We start from the raw sequence: 7,567 nt of genomic DNA, 5'->3' as shown, positions 1-7,567 counted from the left end.
GCAAATTTAGCATAAAAGAGAATCCAGATACATCCTTCTTGCCATACATGTCTTGCCAAATGATCCAACAATTGGTAAAAACATAATCCGTGAGACCCCAATATCCTGCATGCACCCACTTGAAACCCTGCATAGTGCTTTGCAAGTTGTACCCACTTCCAAGAACCATACTATCAAAAACATCACAGTCAGCCTTACTAGCATTGTATCTTACAGGCATGTCAGGGCAAGGCACAAGCATCCTTCGACCATCACTAACCAGCCGCTTAACTTCACCTCTTTGCACAACAAAACAATAGATGCAAAATAAATTTCCTTCTTATCCATCCAAGAATTTGCAACCAAACCTTGCTTATTACAATATGCAAACTACATGTGCCTTGCGGTTTCTTCCCAAGTTCAACATCTCTTTGGATAAGAAATATTTTCTGTTGCAAACATACGTACCTGTACCGCCTTATCCTTCACTACACAAGTGCTCCAAGAGCTTCACATATGTGAAAAAACGATCAAAGAAAACATGGTGCCCTTTTCAAGGCAATGAATTCACAAGATTAGCAACAACATGAAAAGATAGCTCAAGGCATGTCATTTTATCATACATTTGAAAAGAAAAATTATAACCCGTGACTGAGTCGCACAAGTTCCAAACCTGAATGCCAAATTTGTGAGGCTTCTTTGGATTGTAAACCCTGCTGGATTGAGCTTGCACTTTGAAGGTATGATGCGCTCATCCACTGTCACGCATTGACCAAGATTGTAATACTTTTGAAAGGTGTAGTTTAAACTTTCTTCAAGCTCAAGAACTTTCCACAACTTATGTTCCCTGCATCTTTAGGCGGCCTTTGAGCATTATCTCTCAAATGAAGAAACCTTTTAATTTCATTATGAGAAATATGAACCTTGCATGGGCCTTGTAAGGAATCCTAATTTTTAGGGATTAAGGCTAATGTTGTGTAGGGTTAAGGGGACAAGGGCATTCAAGAAGCTAGTTTTGAGTAGACTTTTCTAGCCTTTTTTTAGACACATGTAGGATGTGGACCTAAGAGGTCACTTTCTCTCTCTAGCTTTTGGAAAGTGAAGGGAGTAAAGGGGTGTGGCCACATCAGCAAAAACGTGGGTCACTAAAAGCCAAAATTTGACTTTTTTTCAAAAAAGTTATTTTTACTTATTTTTGACTTAAAATTCCCTCCCAACATAAATACACATCAAAAAATCATTTTTTGACAAATTTTTAAACCTACAAACACTAAAAGTCTACTTTTTCAAAAAAAAAAATCCCAAAAAAAAAAAAACCTTTGTTCTCTCCTCCTCCTTCCTCCTCTCTCCCTCTCCTCTCCCTCCCTACCCCCTTCTCTCCTCCCATGTTCCTCTCCTCTCCCTCCCTACCCCCTTCTCTCCTCCTCATCCCCTCTCTCTCCCTCTCCCCCTCTGCCCCCTTCTCTCCTCCCATGTTCCTCCCTCTCCCTCCCCCCTCTTTCTTTTCATTCTTTGCTTCCTCACGCAACAACTGCCATGGTGCTCACGGACATCACAAATCGTATCCCTCCACCACCATGTACTCCGCACAACAAAAGTGTACATATTGCTTGTCCGCGGTGTTTGCACCGAAGGCCGCACGTGAGGGTGAGCAGAGGTCATCCCAAGATTGTCATACTGTCGGTGAGACGAATGTGTATGGTTCTTCAATATCTTGGGAGGGGAGAAGTAGGCTTGTTAGGCTATTGCAATTGGTTGTGTATGGGTGCAGGTGCTTCTTTGCATTCGTGGATGCACGAATGTCAAGCTCTTCAGCTCAAAACAGTGGCATTACAAGAAACAGTGGGTGCAGGTTAGAGAGGTCAAGTGTCACCACTTTTCCTCTAAAACAGCCTTCTTTGTTACATCTTGCAGGTAGGTGCTTCAAATCCATCCTTATTAGAGATGGGTAATCTCATCCTAATGCAAGAATGGCTCAAGGAACTAGCATAACATGAAGCTTTTACAGTGGCACAAAGCTCTCCTCGAGCAATGTGGCTCCCACTACACCAAAAATCACTATGCTAACATGGAGAGATCCCTAGTAGGACAATACAACAACTTTTTATCAGCAGCACACCCTTTCCTAACATAAGGGCACCCTCACCAGAGGTATTTTTTTATGATAGGTCACCCCATGAGCATACCATGTCATGGAATGGATGTAAGAACTATGACTGCACTACCCCTTGGAAGTTGTTCACGAATGTATGTTTATCAAATTTAATGAGAAGAAGTTTGGACTTTTTTGTTTGTTGATGTGTAAGAGCACTCTTGGTCTACCATATTTTAGATTGTTTGATAAGTTAAATAAGATTTGTAGTCATTTAAAGTATCTTTTTTTTTTTGTAAGATTGTACATGAGAAGACATGTTAAAGTACAAGAGATCTTGACGGAATAAACCTCGATGAGATTCCCACCATGCACTTATGACACCATACCTCTCCTTGAACCCTTTGACTTCTATCGTTGTGGGGAGTCCAATGGGGAGCTATTTTCAAATTTTTAGCATAACTTTTTTTTGAAGGAAATTTTGGTTATTCTAAAGTTTATACACAGTCTAGGAGTTCATTCTGATTGTTTTTCTTCAGTTTCAAATTTTGACCGAGCACACTCCTTGGAAGCCACTTTTGAAGGTGTTAGGGCGAGATTTTGGGAAAGTTTTGTATGTAGGAAATACAGTCCTTAACACAATAAAAAACAATGGTTCTTTGAGTATTTTCAGATTCCATGGTTTTAATGCTCGTTGGAGCCCGTAGATTAAGAAAAAAGTAAAAAATGTATGTTTTACATCATTTTTAAATAAATTGTCAACTTGCACATTGATTTTTGGAGAATGTGAGCAAGATATGATTTTTTCTCATCACATGATGGTCGAAGAACGCGATGAGATGAACAAATTCATGTGAGACAAGCCCAGACAGATTCGGAGCCGATTGAAATCTAGAAGCTATTGACAACAACCGAAAAGTTCAACACTTACAAAAAAAAAAAAAAAAAAAACTTAACACTTGAATCATGGCCATGCATCAAAAATATGCTCACACGGTGAAGGAGGTGCTTCAAAGCTATAGAAATCACTATAAAATGCAAGCAATAGCGTTGGAGGCTATTCAAGAAGTTGTAGAGGCTCACATCATTTCAAATGACTTTGCAATGACAAAATGATTAAGAGTTGTATCTATTGTCTCCATAGTGATTTGGCTTTTCGGTTTATCCATGTGTTTTAAGCTAAGTGGTTTTGGCCATGAAGAGTTAAATTTAAATCAAATATTAACATTTTTGCCATCCTAAGGGGCAAACAAAGCTAGAAAATGCAAAAAAAGGGTGGCCACAAGGGTGCGCAGATGGCCTATCTAGCAGTTTTGGATGGCTCATCTGCGCGCCCTTGTGGCCACCCTTTTTTTTGCATTTTCTAGCTTTGTTTGCCCCTTAGGATAGCAAAAATGTTAATAGCTGATGAAACCAGATGTTTATGTAGCATGAGACTAGATTTTTATATTGTCCAATGTGATTTGGCCTTTTGGTGCAGGGAACTAGTAAGTTGAGTTGAAGGAAGGCATAATGTGCTTGAAAAGTTAAATTTTACATTCATCTCACCTTTTCCAAGGTCCTGGAGTGCAACAATAGCCTAATTATGCAAAAAAAGGGTGGCCACAAGGGCGCGCAGATGGCCCATCCAACAGTTTTGGATGGCTCACCTGCGTGCCCTTGTGGCCATCCTTTTTTTTACATTATATGGCCTTGTCTGCCCCTTATAATAGCAAGAATGTTAATATTTGATGAAACCAGATGTTTATGCAGCATGAGACTAGATTTTTATACTGTCCAATGTGATTTGCCCTTTTGGTGCAGGGAACTAGTAAGTTGAGTTGAAGGAAGGCATAATGTGCTTGAAAAGTTCAATTTTAGGTTCATCTCATCTTTTCCAGGGTTCTGGAGTGCAGTAATAGCCTAATTATGCAAAAAAAGGGTGGCCACAAGGGCCCACATATGGCCCATCCAGCAGTTTTGGATGGCTCACTACGCGCGCTTGTGGCCACCCCTTTTTTTGCATTATATAGCCTTGTCTGCACCCCAGGATACCAAATTTTTTTTAGATTAAGTGAAAGCAAATCTTTATGCAACATGACAGTACAAATTCCACTTCTTTTCACTCAGATGTAATTAGAGCTCCCCCCCCTTTCTTTGTGTTCAAAGGTCCGGAGCATTCACTATGTAAAATTTTCCTATATCACGTGCGTTCACTAGAATGGATTAAAAGTACCCCTTATAGGCCTTATCTACACATGTTTCTGCAACTTTACAAGAATATAAAATCCCTTCTGTTGAACACATGTGCTATGTTACATATACTTTAGTGAACTCCCCATGTCAACGGCCTCACAAATCCTGTGCACTAAACATTAAACACTAGAAATCGACCAAACAAGGAGCCAATTTTTACTTCCTTGTGTCCACCTAGTGTTCTTGTGAAACATTGCTAATGATATATATTCAACATCCCCAAATGAGGACATCTTGACAAAGTTTATGATCCACTTTAATAAGAATAACCATTAATGATTAAACTGAAATCAAAATATTACTTGAATTTCTTCAAGGTGGAGTGATTAAGACTTGCGACTTGAATCATCGTACATGCAAATCAAAATATCCATAAAAGTAAACAATATTTCTCAGATCTGTATGAAACTTCAGTAATCTAAATTAAATACTCTCACTCAATGAGACACCATTTAACAAAAAAACATATTTATATTGCATTTATAGAGGAATCCAGCCTCATGAAAAATAATTACAAATGGAGACAATGTTGTTGTTGTTAGGCTTATCTTACAAGTATTTGTCTTCCTCATCTAGAGATTCATATACACTTGAGTATTTGTGTGTCTATGACACTAGGGAAGATAGTAGTACTATATGGATGGCTTCTATGAGAGCTCCTAGAGAGTCCCTATTGGTTCAAGATTCTAAAAAACACCTACTATTCTTATCAAAATCTTTTAACATGGTAGTGAAAGGTTCCTCAAGGAACAAAAATAGAGTGATTTCCATCTCTGCACATGGTTGCTTGCTCATGTCCTCTTAAAACAAGTTGAATCTGTAAGTAAACAAAAGATTATGTGAGCACAAAGTTATAAAGTACAAAATGATATCATTCCAATTATCTAATGACAATTATACGAAGAATAAATTACAAGAAAAATCTTTGACAACTCTCCATAGATAACACAACTTACTTACATTGTGAGACTCAAATCACATGCTACACAACTATAGATGGCGCACCAAAGTCATCAACAAAATAGCACCACCCAGTGTTATGAGGTGTGAAGCCTAAACACTGAAATCCATAAAGAGGTTAATTCTCTCCAGCATGATAAACTTAAAGATGGAGATGATGTTAAGCTTTGAATGTAAGCTACAAGGGTAGTTTTCTTACCATTCTATCTTTATGTTGGAGATGAACCCTTGCAATGCCCACGCGATATTCACACCTCCTATTGTTGTGGTATGCAACTCATGTGAGCTCATACTTTTGCCACCTTCGGGAGTAGAGGTTTCCATGTAGTGTGAGTGAATGAAAGTAGAAGGAGTAGAATCTTGTTTCATGTTGTAATGGAGATGAGAGAAGGGAGAGGAGCTAGCTTGGTGTGAAACTATGTGGTGGGTAAGGGGAAGAGATGGAGGAGGAGCTTGCTTGGTGCTACAATGGAGGTGGGAGAAAGCTAGCAGAGAGATAATGATAGACTATAGGGGGTGCATGTGGTTGTTGCAGCAATGGAGAGCTTGGAAAAAGGTTTGTAGAGAGAGAAAAACACTTTTTAGCTATAGAATAGGTTTGGAAAGACTTTGGAGGGTGAAAATGATGTTTTGATTTGTTTTTTTAAAAAATCAATTTTTTGGATTTTTTAGTGCACGTTTTTAACTTTTGAAGGTCAAAAATACTTTTTTGACCATGAAATAGGTTTGGGGACCTTTTAAGGAGGGAAAACTTGAAATTTGAAATTTTTTGAAAATTTGAAATTTTTAGTGTATTTTTAAATCCGGGCCAAAAAGTGGGGGAAAAGAGGTCAAAGTGGTCCCCCCCCCCCCCCCCCCCCCCCCCCCCCCTTCTTTCCCCTAGCCACCTCCCTTACCTTCTCACTAGGTAAGAGACAATTAAGAGGTGTAAGGCTACCTTGTCCCCCTACTTTTTTGAGGGTATAGAGTGTGTCCACCACCCTCTTCCTATTAGCTGACCTCTAATTAACTTTAATCCCAAAGGGCCCCTAGAGGGTTCATATTTTTCCTAATGTGCTGAAATGATGTTTCTCATTTTTTCATCAAAAATAGAGAAAAACCAAAGAGCCTCTTACATCATCTTTCCAATAGTGACACTTGCTTGGCATGTACTGCCCAAAGCAACACCCAAAAACCGTAGGCCCAGAGTGACGAGGTTTCCACCTTCACATAGAGTCTCACAAGCTTGCACACCTTTGCCTTTCCTTTTTGGCATACATGTTTGTCTCATTGATTATATGGTCAATCAAATCAAGTGGAAATAGCAACAAAAACAAATGAAACTCACATAATTCACAAGGAGGCAAATGCCCTAAATTAGGCCCTTTTAGTCGATTGAAAGGAGGGAGGTGCCAAAATGTACCTGAAGGTTCAAACTCCACATTATCTCCACTCTTCCACTCGGGGGGCACAACGTCAACAAAGTCACAATCACCCTCTGGTGAATCATCAAGAATGGGCCATTCAACCTCTAGCACCTCATTATCACCGCATTCTAGTCCTTCCCCCTCATAAGCATGCTCGTCATGAATATAATCATTATCATTATCTCCATCAAATGGGTTGGCTGATGTGCTAGGTCCACCTTCTGCATATTTTCGTCTTTGTTTGTGAGGTCTACCCGGATTTGGGTGATGGATTAGTGGGTGTTCCATTTGCATGCATTCTAGGACCACTACCATGCATGCAAGGGGCCTATGGTCTACCACGCTTTCTGGACTTTGAAGGTCTCCCTCTCTTCCTAGCTTGTGGTTGAGTTGAGTCATCGAGTGTGTTAAGGTAGAAGCTCCAAGTCTTCTTCCCCAAAGTCAAGAGGCTCTTCGCTCCCCAAAATCTCACAATTTTGCATCACAACATGACTAGCACATTCAGGAATTATGTTTGTATTATCAACAATGGAAGAATTTCTTACTTGTGTTAATTTTAGAGGTGATGCCGGCAAGTGCATAGAGCTTCACACAATGAATTGGGAGACATCACTCCATGAGGTTATGTATTTCTTTCTTTGTGTCCCCTTCAAATCGACACAAGAACTTCTCGCTCTGAGCATAAAATTTCTCAGCACCCCAAAGAAGAAGACCTCTTCATGCAATTGTCCATGTTGCTGCAACGCCCATTCCTCCCCAAACCAAATGGCTGGCACTTGCACGAGGGAGCCTTCTTGGCCTGCCAAAAACTCATGGGAGCAACCACCCTTATTGCACCCAAGCTCCTTTGGAGAGAAGCGCCGAGAATTGCTCCCCATGGGCCATCACTCTACAA

The sequence above is a fragment of the Adiantum capillus-veneris genome, chromosome 23 (assembly GCF_014529385.1).
Source record: "Adiantum capillus-veneris isolate H3 chromosome 23, ASM1452938v2, whole genome shotgun sequence".
NCBI classification, from domain to species: domain Eukaryota; kingdom Viridiplantae; phylum Streptophyta; class Polypodiopsida; order Polypodiales; family Pteridaceae; genus Adiantum; species Adiantum capillus-veneris.
Note: the sequence above shows the minus strand (reverse complement) of the source record.